The sequence below is a fragment of the Chrysochloris asiatica genome, unplaced genomic scaffold, assembly GCF_000296735.1.
Source record: "Chrysochloris asiatica unplaced genomic scaffold, ChrAsi1.0 scaffold00032, whole genome shotgun sequence".
Taxonomy (NCBI): domain Eukaryota; kingdom Metazoa; phylum Chordata; class Mammalia; order Afrosoricida; family Chrysochloridae; genus Chrysochloris; species Chrysochloris asiatica.
In genome coordinates this window covers 14082835-14096424 of record NW_006408550.1, presented here as the reverse complement: position 1 = coordinate 14096424, position 13590 = coordinate 14082835, and positions in this window count along the sequence as shown.

Here is a 13590-nt window from a genome sequence, read left to right as displayed (position 1 = left end):
ATTAGGAAAGGTGTGTGCCAGGGTTGTATTCCTTTACCATACTTAATCTGTATGCTGAGCAAATAATTAGAAAAGCTGGATTATTTGAAGAGGAATGTGGTATCAGGATTGGAGAAAGACTCATCAACAACCTGCAGATGATACAACCTTGCCTGCTGAAAGTGAAGAGGACTTAAAATACCAACTGGTGAAGATCAAAGACCATAGCTTTCAGTCTGGGTTACTCCTCAATGTAAAGAAAACAAAAATCCTTATAACTGGACCAATAAATAACATCATGTTAAATAGAGAAAAGATTGCAGGTGTCAAAGACTTCATTTTGCTTGCATCCACTATCAACACTCATGGAAGCAGCAGTCGAGAAAATAGATTAGGCAAACCAGTGTGCTGTACAAGATGTCTTTAAAGTGTTCACGTGCAAAGATCCCAGTTTGAAGACTAAGGTGAACTTAACGAGTCCATGGTAGTTTCAGTCGCCTCATATGCATGTGAAAGTTGGACAAAGCTAAATGACGACCATAGAAGAATTGATGCATTTGAGTTGTAGAGTTGAAGAAGAATGTTGAAGGTACCATGAACTGACAGAAGAACAACCAAGTCTGTCTTGGAAGAAGCACAGGCAAGATGCTCCTTAGAAGTCAGGATGGTGAGACTTCGTTTCTCATGCCTCTAACATGTTAACAGGAGGGACCAGTCCTTGGAGAAGAACATCATGCTTGATATAGTGGATGGATAGCAAAAAAAGAGAAAGACCTCCAACAAGATGGATTGGCACAGTGGCAGCAGCAATGGACTCAAGCATGACAATGATTGTGAGGCTGGAGCAGGACTCTACAGTGTTTTGCTCTATTGTGCATAGGGCCATTTTGAACTGGCACTGACTAGATAACACCTAATAACAGCAACAGCATGAAACTACTTTAGAACACCTAGCAGCAACATATTTTGAAAAGATTCAACTGCTGCCAGTGTATTCTCAGTTTCCTTTTAGCAGTGGTTTATTCAGACCCTATTGAGACTCTGCTGCAGAAGACCTCTTTAAAGTGTTTCAGAGCAAAGATGGCATATTATCAGGAGGGACCAATCCCTGGAGAAAGTGAAAAAGAGGAAGATCCCCAACAGGGTGAATTGGCACAGTGGAGGTAGCAATGGATTCCAGCACAATATTGATTGTAAGGATGTCACAGGACCTGGCAGTGTTTCCTTCTGTTGGGTCTTTATGAGTTGGAACCAAGTCAATGGCACCTCATAACAACACTGATAATTCTGAATATGCACTTGCATACCATTCTACATTAACCAATATTTCATGCATAGTTAGCCATCTCCTTGTAATTAGAAATTAGTCAATTAACCATTATATAATTAGTATTTATATCAAGCAAATGAACTATTGAATTAAAGCACTTCAAGATATAGTGCCAATTAAGGAGCAATTTGTTGTAGTAAACAGCTCGTATCCAGCCCTCCTTAGATCCAAATATAAAGGAAAGAGAAAGTGTAAAAAATTATTTAAGTGCATATTATCTTGCATCACATCCAAATAGTAACTCAAAATGAATCATAGTGCCAAATATGAAGCTAAAATAAAACTTTTATTGAAAAACATAGGAGAAAGTCTTTGTGAATTTAAGTGAAGCAATGATTTTTAAAATTATATCAAAAAAGTGCAACCCATGGAAGAAAAACATCTAAAAATTAAACTTCACTAAAACTTTAAATTCTGCTCTTCAAGAATGAAGAAAATGAAATAAGCTATAGATTAAAAGAAAATATTTGAAGTTGTATAATTTATAATGGATTAGCATTTAGAATATATAAAGAACTCTTAAAAAACTCAATAATAATAAAAAGTTCAATTTTTCTAGCATTGAAAAAATATTTAAATAGACACTTTGACAGCAAAAAAAAAGTATACAGAATGCAAATGAGCACATGAAAAGATACTAAACAATCTGAGTATCTTAAAACAATAGAAACAATTTGCATTTCGAGTGAGATTCAAAATCAAGGACTCAGTATGGTTGTTATCTTCTAGACACTGTGAGGGAGAATCCATCTATATCTCCTCATTTCTGGTGGTTGCTGGCAATTCTTGATGTTCCCGGAGTTTTCTTGGCATTCCCTGACTTGTAGATTCATCACTGTAATCTCTGCCTTTATCTTCACCTTGTATTCCCTTCTGTGAATCTTCTCCCCTTCTCTTCTTTTATGAAGACAGTTGTCATTGTGTTTAAGGTGCATCTAAATCAAGATGACCACACCTGAAGGTCTTTAACTGTATCTGCAAAGACCTTTTTTTACAAATAAGATCAGATTCACAGGGTCTATGTAGATAAAACTTTGGAGAACCACCATTCAACTCATTACATGATTGTTATTTATTTATAAATTTGCAGTCTAATACCTGAAACGCTTGGAATCAGATGTGCTTTCAATAGAGAGTTTGACATATTTCAGAAATGTAAAACAGGCATATACCATCTTCTAGATCTGGGGCAGCATTCTGAAATCAATACATCAATATTTCTGTTACAAAATACATAAATAATTCACACTGAATGTGTTAAAAAAAGACTATAAACAGCTTCTTATCTATTTAGATCTGATTTTGCTGTCAAGAGAGTTCAAATCAGGTTTTGCCACCAAATGAGTTATGGAAATTTGTGTTTTTAAGATGTAAATAGGGAATGTAGGCATGCTTTACCTTGAGGAACAAGAGAGTACAGGCAGTACAAACATTACTCAGTTTGATCAAAATAGGTCATCGCAATTCCTGTTGTTGTTATTAAGTGCTGCCGAGTCAGTTTAGGGTTTCCAAGGTGCAGCTGGTGAGTTTGAACTGACAACCTTGAAGTTCAAACTGACCTTGTGGTCCAGTGCTTAACCTATAGTGCCACACACTATCTCTTTTCTTATCCTAAGTGAATCCTCAAGGTTTCCTTCTGTTGTGCATAGAGTTGCTATGACCAGAGCCAACTCAAGGACACTTAACAACAAATGTGTTCTGAATGGGCTTTAGTTGAAGTATAAAGGTCAAACAGCAGTTTAATAATGGTTTTGGTTTTCTGTCGACTTTGTTATTATTGTCTGGCTATTAATCAAAGAACCCTGGCAGAATGGTAGTTAAACACCCATCGGTAACCCAAGTGTACATGTTTTAAACCCACCATCTACTCTGTGGGAGAGATTTGGCAGTTTGCTTTTGTAATGATTTGTTTTTATTAAGTGCCATCGAGTTGATTCTGAGTCACAGTGACTGTGGATAGGGTTTCTGAGGCTGTAAATCTCTACAGGAGCAGAAAGCCTCATCTTTCTCCCAATGAGCAGCTTCTGGGCTCAAACCACCACCTTGTAGTTCACAGTCCAGTGCTTATCGTATGGAGATGTCCAGTCTTGTAAACTTTATGAGGCAGTGGGACTCTGTCCTGTGGGGTCACTGTGAATCTGAATGAACAGATTTGGAGTTGTCATTCCTATTCTTATCGGTTTCTAATAAACTAAATAAAATAAAAGTAAACTGAATGTCAATATCAACCTTCTTTTACACTAGTTTACAGATCAGTTGTCCACAATAGTCTTTTAACTGAACTCATCTGGCTTACTTACCAGGTTGGTTCTACCAAATGATGGCAAGAATATCAAAGAGCCTGCAGAGAACCTATCACATACTACCCAGGTTCTTCCTGAATCTATCATGCATTTCTCTGGACATGAAAAAGTATCAGACAAACACTGTTTTAATATATGCATGCTCTGGTCGCCACTCCTGGTTTACAAGGAGTACAAATAACTCTGCCAGACCCTCATCTGTTTAATCCTGGAGTGAAAGGATCTTTCCACACCCCAGTCTTTACTCTCCAGAAGTCAAATGAGTCTTCCCATCCAGTTTTGAGCCATCTCTCTGTGGCAGTCTCTCAGATCCTAAATAAATGTACAACAACAACAGCCTTGTATTGTTGACTGTCTAACATCCTGAAAATGTTGTAGCAAGAAATGTGCATGTCTTCCAGGTAAGAGTTTTACCAAGCAACATAACAGAGGGGAGTGACCTTTAAGAATTCAATGGTTTGTGACAGATCACATTGACTCCAAACAATAGCAAAGTTTATTTTTAACATGCACTTTTTTTTGTATTGTATTGCATATACGTATTGGCCTTAATGGTTGAAAGCCTTACAGAGGATTATGAACTCAGCTCAAAACAACTCTTGCCTGAAGAATTATTAATGGTTTTAATATAAAACCAACTGGCAACCAGTTAATTCTGACTTGTTGTTAGGTGCTCTTACGTCAGTTCCAACTCATAGCAACCCTATGCACAACAGTACTAAACAATGGCCAGTCCTGCACCAACCAAACAATCATTGTTACATCTGAACCATTGTTGCTGTCACTGTGCCAATTCATCTTATTGGAATCTTCCTTTATTTTGCTGACCCTCCACTTTCCAAGTATGGTGTCTTTCTACAGGTACTGATCTTTCCTGATAACAAGGCCAAAATATGAGAGACTTAAATCTGGTCATCTTTGCTTCTATAGAGCATTCTGGCTGTGCTTATTCCAAGACAGTTTTGTTTGTTCTTCTGGAAGTCTGTGGCATTTTTAATACTTTTCTCCAACACCATAATTCAAATGCATTGATTCTTCTCCAGTCTTCTTTACTCATTGTCTAACTTTCACACACATATATTGTTGTTATTAGGTGCCATTGAGTCGGTACCTATCCATAGCGACCCTATGCACAACAGAAGCAAACACTGCCTGGTCCTGTGCCAACCTCACAATCATTGTTATACCTGAGCCTGTTGCTGTCACCACTGTGCCAAGCCATCTTGTTGGGGAGTCTTTTGCTCCCACCCTCCTCTGTACTAAACATGATGTCCTTCTCCAAAGACTGGTCCCTCCTGATAAGATGTCCAAAGTATGAGAGACAAAGTCTGTTCATCCTGACTTCCAAGGAGCATTCTGACTGTATTTCTTCCAAAACAGATTTGTTTGTTCTTTTGGCAGTTCATGGTACTTTCAATATTCCCCTCCAACATCATAACTCAAATACATCAATTCTTCTACCATCTTCCTTATTCACTGTCCAGATTCCACATGCATATGAGGTTCTTGAAAATATCATGGCTTGGGTCAGGTGCACCTTAGTCCTCAAACTGACATCTTCACTTTGAAGAGGTCTTGTGCAACAGATTTGCCCAATGCAATACGTCATTTGATTTCTTAACTGCTGCTACTTCCATGAGTGTTGATGGTTGATCCAAGCAAAATGAAGTCTTTGATAATTTCAAACTTTTCTCCATTTATCATGGTATTATCTATTGGTCCAGTTATGATGATTTTTGTTTTCTTTACATTGAGGTACAATTTATACTAAACACTGCGGTCTTTGATCTTTATCAATAAGTCCTCTTTGCTTTCAGCAAGCAAGTTTGTATCATCTGCATATCTCAGGTTGTTAATAAGCCATCCTCCAATCTTGATGTCATGTTCTTCTTCATATACTCCAACTTCCCAAATTATGTGCTCAGCTTTGGTCAGACACACCTTAGTGCTCAAACTGATATCTTTGTTCTTTAACACTTTAGAGAGGTCTTTTGCAGCAGATTTGCCACAGTTAAATGTTCTGGAATATCCATTCTTTATAAAATTATCCATAGTTTGTCATAATCCACACAGTCAAATGCCTTTGTAAAATCAAAAAACCACAAGTAAACATTTTGCTGGTGTTTTGGTATAAGTTGCCCAAGTGTCTTTAATTCTTATAGGAAATAGCACATAGAATAAAAATTCAAAAGTCAAATCTATTGTCATGGAGTGAAATAACCAGATCTTTTGCACCAGCAAGACTCTTTTCACACAGAGGAATAAAGCCCTTTTTATGGCCCGAGGGAAATTTAGTCTAAAGGTGGACAATGGACACCTAAGTCATTATAGAGTTAATAGCTTAAAGGCTAGAAACACAGGGCTATTAAATATGTTCCCAAGGAAATAAAAGGCATTGTGGGCAATAGGAGCTCCAAGTACATGGGACATAGAAGAAGGTGGAAACATGGAGTGCTGCAAGACTCCAGATGAGCTTGGAGCTGGAGAAGAAGAATAAATGAGCCAATAAAATAGTGAGAAACCATTTTAATCCTCCTGGAATTTAGTCCTTCTACTGTGGTGCTGTGGGTTAATGCGCCAGACTGCAAAGCCATTTGAACTGCAAGGTCGGTGGTTCGAGCTCACCAGCTGCTCCTTGGAAACCCTATACAGGGTCGCTATGGGTCGGAACTGATTCAATGGCACTTAACAACAACAACCCACAACAACAACACCCACCCAGTCAAGGAGCCCTTGTAGTGTAGTGGTTACAAGAAAGGCTGCTAATCTCAAGGTCAGCAGTTCGAAACTACCAGTGGTTCCCTAAGGGAAAGGTAAGGCTTTCTGCTCCCATAAAGATTTATAACCTTGGAAATCTTATTAAGGGTTTCTAGGAGTCAGAACCGATTCCACAGCATTGCATCTCAACATAAAGAATACAAAAATCCTCACCACTGAACCAGTAAACAACATCCAGATAAATGCAGAAAGGATTAAAGTTGACAAAGACTTCATTTTGCTCAGATCAACCATCAACACTCATGGAAACAGCAACAGTCAAGAAATCAAACAATATACTGTATTAGGCAAATCTGTTGCACAAGACCTCTTCAAAGTGTTCAAGAGTAAAGACGTCAGCTTGAGGACTAAGGTGCACCTGACCCAAGCCATGGTATTTTCAATAATCTCACATGTATGTGCAAGTTGGACAGTGAATAAGAAAGATGATAGAAGAATTGATGCATTTGAGTTATGGTTTTGGAGGAGAATTTCAAAAGTAGCATGGACTGCCAAGAACAAACAAATCTGTTTTGGAAGAAGTACAGCCAGAGTGCTCCGTGGAAGCCAGGATGACCAGATTTCTTTCATACTTCAGACATATTATTAAGAGGGATTGGTCCCTAGAGAAGGATATCATGTTTGGTGAAGTGGAGGGTCAGAGAAAAAGAGGAAGACCCCCCATGAGAAGGACTGGCACAGTGGCAATAGCAATGGACTCAAACATAACAAGATGGTGAGGTTGGCACAGAACCAGTCAGTGTGTCATTCTGTTGTACATAGGGTCGCTATGAGTCAGTGCTGATTCAGTAGCACCTAACAACAGCAACAACCCACTCAGACCATTTTGTCCTTAAGTGTCCCTTTGAATCTTGAGTTTTGAAGACAGTAGTTTTCCAAAGTCACCTTCAAGCCTAGTAAGCAGCTTAGTGGAAAGCATTTTGCCGTAGGCATTTAAAGTGTTCAAGAGCAGAGATGTCAGTTTGAGGACTGAGATGTGCCTGACCCAAGCCATGGTATTTTCAATTGCTGCATTGTTGTTGTTGTTAATTGATAACTGTCATAGCTTTACGGGCCCAGAAGCTGGAGCTGGTTTGTTCAGATCTTGTCCCCCAAACTTACTGTGTGACCAAGGATACTTATGTAACTTTTAGCGTAGTTTTTTTAATCTATAAAATAAGGATCTCAGAGTTTTAAAAGGATTAAATATGTTAATATACATAAAGCCTTACCAGCTTACCAGTTGCTTTCAAGTTGATTTGGACTCAAGGTGACCTTGTGTGTGTCAGATTAGAACTATGCTCCAGAAGGCTTTTAATGACTGAATGGTTTTAAAGATAAATCCTGAGGTGCTTCTGGATGGAATCCAACTTGCAACCATTGGAGCACAACAACGCTTTATACCACCCAGGGACGCCAGAACTCTATCTGACATGCACTAAACGTAAGAGGAAGAGGTGTGACACTGTGGGATAAAGCACTGGACTCCAAGGTGGTTTGAACCATAGGTGGGGGTTCAAACTTGCCAGTCACTGCTTGGAAACTCTATACATGGTCCGTATGAGTGATAACCAACTGGACGGCACTTAACAACAAGCGGAGGTGGTAGAGGGAGACAGGAAAGAAAGGACAAAGGAAGGAGAACGAAGCCACTAACTTACCTAAGACATCAAATTACACATTCCTTGTGAGTGATCAGACAGCTGGGTCTAAAGGAATTGCTTTATTCTTTTACAAGTATTGGCTGTGAGTTCACCGCATTACCTGAGTGATGCTAGAAGAATTGCATCCAGGCCCCCCAGGGATGGTACAACTAGCCAGCATAAACCAATTCATCTCAACTACTACAGGCAAACTGCTCAGAATCCCCTGAAGCAACTGCATTTACTATGCTTGCATTAGGTTAATATTTCAGTGTCTGCCTGCCCCTCCCCAGCTGAGTTTTTACTCTTGGAAAATTTTTAGAGTTTTGGATTTTAAAAAAAGAAAGTAAAAAATGAGAAGAGCAGAGACAAAAGAGAGGAGTTTACAGATTTGCATAGTTTTGTTTTGCTTTGTTTTCATTTCCCCTGAGATAGATGAATTTGGAGTCCTGGTATGGTACTGTAAAATAAGCACTGGACTACTGAGTTCAAGGTTAGCAGTTCAGATCCACCAGTCGACCCTCTGAAACCCTATAAAGTGTTGAAGGTACTTAACAACTACAACAGGAGGAAACTTAAAGGGGCAGGAGCAGAACATCTTTATTGTTCACTGGAAGACACAGAGGCAGAAGACCTTTGGGCCCCTGACCCAGGCAGTGGTGAGGAAATTTGGAAATATGTCTTTCCTGGATGCGTCTGCTCATATTTTTCTTGTCAGTGTTTTCTTGATTCAAGCAGAAAGTAAAGCTTTTATTAACTTGGGACAAGCCATTGTTCTTTCATCTTTGATGTTTTTAACTCACTTAATGAAGAGGAAGTGGAAACAGCACATTGCAGTGAAAAGCTAATTTCATTGTTCTTGGCTTGGATGTTCTTTAACTGCTTCACCTATGGAGCCGGTGTAAGACTTGTATGCATAGGATATCTGGGCATCAGAAATCACAGCTTGGTCTCAAGGGTTACTCCTCTTTATTAATCTGGCTTTGTCCAGACAATCAAAGTTCTTATTTAATAGATATAATGATTTCTGCCTCCTAGGATTATTATAAAAGTCAGTTAATTAGAGGAAATAATGAATGTAAAATCCATGGAACACAATAGGCATTCAGCAAATGTTATGTCCCCACCCATCCCTGTCCTTTCCTAAGAGACAGAGTTTTAATGAGGACACGACTTAATTTTAGCACAAAATCATTTCCTGTGAAATCAAAAGCTGATACACAATTCATTTTCTCGTATAGATCTAGTTCTAACTTATCAAGTAAGATTGTTGGATATGTCTAACTCCTAATGTCCCTCAAAATCGAGGTTTCTATAGTGTGGTGCTCTAGGATTAGCAGTGAAATGCTAACTGCAAAATCAGCAGTTCAATCCCACCAGCTGCTCGTTGTAAACCCTATCCAGGGTCACTGTGAGTGGGAACTGACTCAACAGCACTTAAAGACAATAACCTGGCTTCTTCCTCATTTTCCAATGGCCTGGGAAAATCCTTGTTCCTGACCTTTGTTGTTGCTGTTGTTAAGTGTTGTTTAGTCGGTTTCCACTGTAAAGGGTTTCTAAAGAGCAGCTGCTGAGTGTGACCCACCAACCTTGCAGTTCAAACTGGCCTTGAGGTCGAGTGCTTATCTTCCAGTGCCACACCAGGGATCTGCATTTTCAGTCTCATTAAGGCTTGCCATAAACGCCATAGCGTCTAGCTCATCATTGACGCCTTTAGTACCATTGGGTCTGCTGGGTTGTGTGGTCACAAATAACAGACCATTTACCTCCACCAGCTGCAGAACTCTTTCCTGTCCTGGGCACAATTCAGAGCCACGTCCCTGGTATGCAAGACAGAGAAGTAAATCCAGGGGTGGAATGTGCTGCCTCAAAACCTGAAGAGACCGGTAGGCTTTATGCTTCATTTTGTTTTGTTTTTTAGTGGGAGGTAACCATTTCTCCTCTATTTGAGGGGATGTCTTAAAATATCCCTCCAAAACATCGATGTGACAGGCCCTTGTACCTTTGTAGAGTTTATATCCCATCTGCTAGGTCACATAGCCTCCCAAACATCTTGCTCTTCTAGTCCAATCAGTAGATGTCCCCAATAAATGGAATAATAGAATGTTCTGCAGAATGTTCAGGTTATCTGGATACCTTTGTATTATATAATGGCAGAAGACAGGAGAGTTAACATCACCCTGGTAAATATTTATCCTTGGAGTCCTCGTGTGGTATTGCTGGATAATGCACTGGACTGCAAGGTCAGCTTGAACTGCAAGGTCAGTGGTTCAAACTCACCAGCAGCTCCTTGGAAACTCTATACAGGGTCACTATGAGTTGGAACCAACTTGATGGCACTTATCACCAACACAACAGTCCTTGCAAGTTGGGATCCCTAGAAAGTGAACTTTTATAAAGAGATTAACATGAAGGAAGTTTAATAGGTAATCTCTTCAGAAGAGTTGTAAGCAAGGGTAAGAACGAAAGAAGTTGGGTTGTGATGAACAGCAATCAAGGCCTCAGAAGACCCCATGAGGAACTCTGGAACTGAGATAGCCTTTCAAAGATGTCTTATTTGAGGGCAAAAGAGCCAGGCCTTTATACTGCTGCATTGATCAATGGTGGTTGTGGTCTTCCCAGGGAAGAGGGTGTTAATAAAATGTCAAGGCACTTCCTGATGAGGGCTGATCATTGAAGATTGTCTTTCTTCCTCAGTCCCAGTGAGAGCTAGGTACCCCATCACAGCATCCACTAGACTCTGTTTCTTCCCTGCTTCATTGCCTCCTTTCTTCTATTTTAATTTCCTTTATTGCCTCATCAACACATAAACGTGTACATGCGGCTCTAGATATTTCTAGAGAGCCTAATCTAAAGGACCAAAAACTGTATATTCGTTTTTGGTTCTGGTTTTGTTGTTGTTGTTAACTGCCCTTGAGTCGATTCTGAGTCATAGTGACTTTGTATGGAGTTTCTGAGAAGCAGCTGGTGGGTTTGAACTGCTGACCTTGTGGTTCACAGTCCAGTGCTGAGCCTATAGCACCACACCAGAAATCCTCAAAACATGCTTTAAAATAGAAGTGTTAGTAAAAAACAATGTATGGAATTAATACTAAAACAAAACCTTGCTTTGACGTGGATTATGATGAATTATGGGTTAAGACACTTTACTTGTAGCCTAACTCAACTAACACTGAAAGAGAGAATTTAAGACTCAGAAATGCTTTTGTTCTTTATTCTGTTTGCAAAAGTGGATTTTTGTTCAGAGTTTTATGGGGGAAAGACTTTATTAATGGTGTCAAGTAAGTGCTTCTATTTTTTCTGAGGACTTCTTGAAGCAGATCCTCTGATGTCTTGCTGACATCTAAGGCTAGACTAAGATGAGGATCACTGCAATCAGCATGATCAAACCATAACTGAGCATCCCCAGGGCTTATTCATGTGGGAACCAACTGATACAGTAAGCTTTGATAAGGATTTTAATTCATTTAGCAAATTTATAGGCATCCTTTCATACATATGAGAAATATTTAACAGTGCTATGTAATGGGTTCTTGGACAAAGGATACACTTAGGGAGTTTTGATACTATAGGGTATCAACTCCAGGAAACCATAGAGTCCAACTCTAGGACTCAAAGGTCAGATTTATAAAAACATTTCAGAGACAGATTTTTCTTGCTGAAGAAATCATTTAGAAAAAAAAATAATTTCTGAGGACATGTTAGTAGAAGAATAAGAAAGTATAGAAGGACACAGACAGGATACAGACAGCAGAGGGAACGGAGGTAAGTTATGCATTCTAAAGTTTCTGTATTTTAGTCAGTTTTAGAAACAGTATCTCACATGAGAGCTAGCCTGCTTTTTTGCTTTTAGAGGCTTCCAAAAATCCTGGTGTGATGCTGTAGGATAAGCACGGGACTGATAACTGAAAGGGTGGTGGTTCAAACATACCAGCTGCTCCTCGAAAACCCTATACATGGTCACTTTGAGTTAGAACTGACTCAATGGCACTTAATAACAACAGCATGTGCCAATAAAATAAGCATCCCTTGTATGTGAGGAATTCAGGAACCTCTCATTTCTAATTGCACAGAAAAAACAGTTTGTCTTAGTTTAAAAAAATCTCAAATGAGCCATTGATACTCTAAACTGTCCTTAGTAAAGTCATGCCAGTACCACAAAGACAGATAGCTATATGAGCCAAAAAGCTTGTTCTGATAAGTAGTCAGGGTACCCAACGTGGCCTGACAAACCTTAGAACTGGTATTCTCCATCTTACTAAAACTGAGGTGCAGGTGCTAGAAAGCGTAAATGCCTTCTAAAGAAAAATAGATGCATTCGAGCTTAATGGGCTGAGGTTTTGAACTTCCCAATGTCTGTGCTTATTAGACTTAAGAGTTTTATGGTAAGTCACACCAAACTTAATTTTGCAATGAGCCCAACAAAATGCTTGGTGCAAGCTGGAAATGAAAGCAGAAGAGAAAGCCAACAAATCTGGAAGAACACAAGGAAGAACACAAGAGGACTTTAACCTGGGACAACTCCCAGAAATCCATGGAGACAAATTTGCTTCAGAGGACTCATGCTTGGTACCAAAGCTCCAGTTCTTGATGTTCTGGTAGGCACCAGAAAAAGTGCACCTTTGAATCCCACTCTGACACCAGAAAATGTCAATAAGTAAGAATACATACTCAAAATAAAGGCAAAGAAATTTATTGAAGTTTCAAAATTGAACCAAGGCCACATCTTGTATCATAAAGTGAAACCAAATGCTCCAAAATGGTGACATAACAGAGGCATAACTATGAGGTAAAATCAAGAACCAAAGGTACAACTTTTCTGACTAAAAGTTGTAAGATCAGAGAAGCCAAAGGTGGGACACCTCCAAGTGAGGATTGCTTTACAGTCATTGGTTGGAAACAAAAATATGGGTTATTTGGATTGGTTAGTTTAAAGATGTAACTAAGGGGGGCTTCACTGTGTGTTCATAAAGTAATTATCTTAAAAGATTTCCTTTGTAAGGAATGCCGAGGGAATTTCTTATAAAGGTCGTATGTCAAGACATTCTTTCCATATCTTTAGTTTAACTACAGAGAAAAACATTTCCTTTGTAATATACTTAAGTCTGTCTATGTACTTGTTCATTGTAAGGGGAATCCCTTGTTATATACCATGTCTGTCTAAGGGTTTGATGGTTACAAGGTAAATAAACAAAATCTAAGATGGTCAGACCTGAGTCAATAATTCTGATACTAGTCAAGATCCTAATTCTGAAACTCTCACACTTAACTAAGACAGTTAGCATAATAACATCTGCTTTTTCTAGCACCATAATGAAATCAAGTATCTTAGGCTAGAATCTCTAAAGAAGCAAAATCAATGACGCTTATATTGTTGTTGTTGTTATTACGTGCCATCAAGTCAGTTCAACTCATAGAGACCTTGTATAGGCTTTCTGAGGAGCAGCTGGTGGGTTTGAGCCATTGACTTTGCAGTTCAGATTGGCCTTGAGGTCCAGTACATTATCCTGCAATGCAAATCCATTATATATGTGTGTATGTTTAAAGATATTTATTTCAAGAAATTAGCTCACAAGAT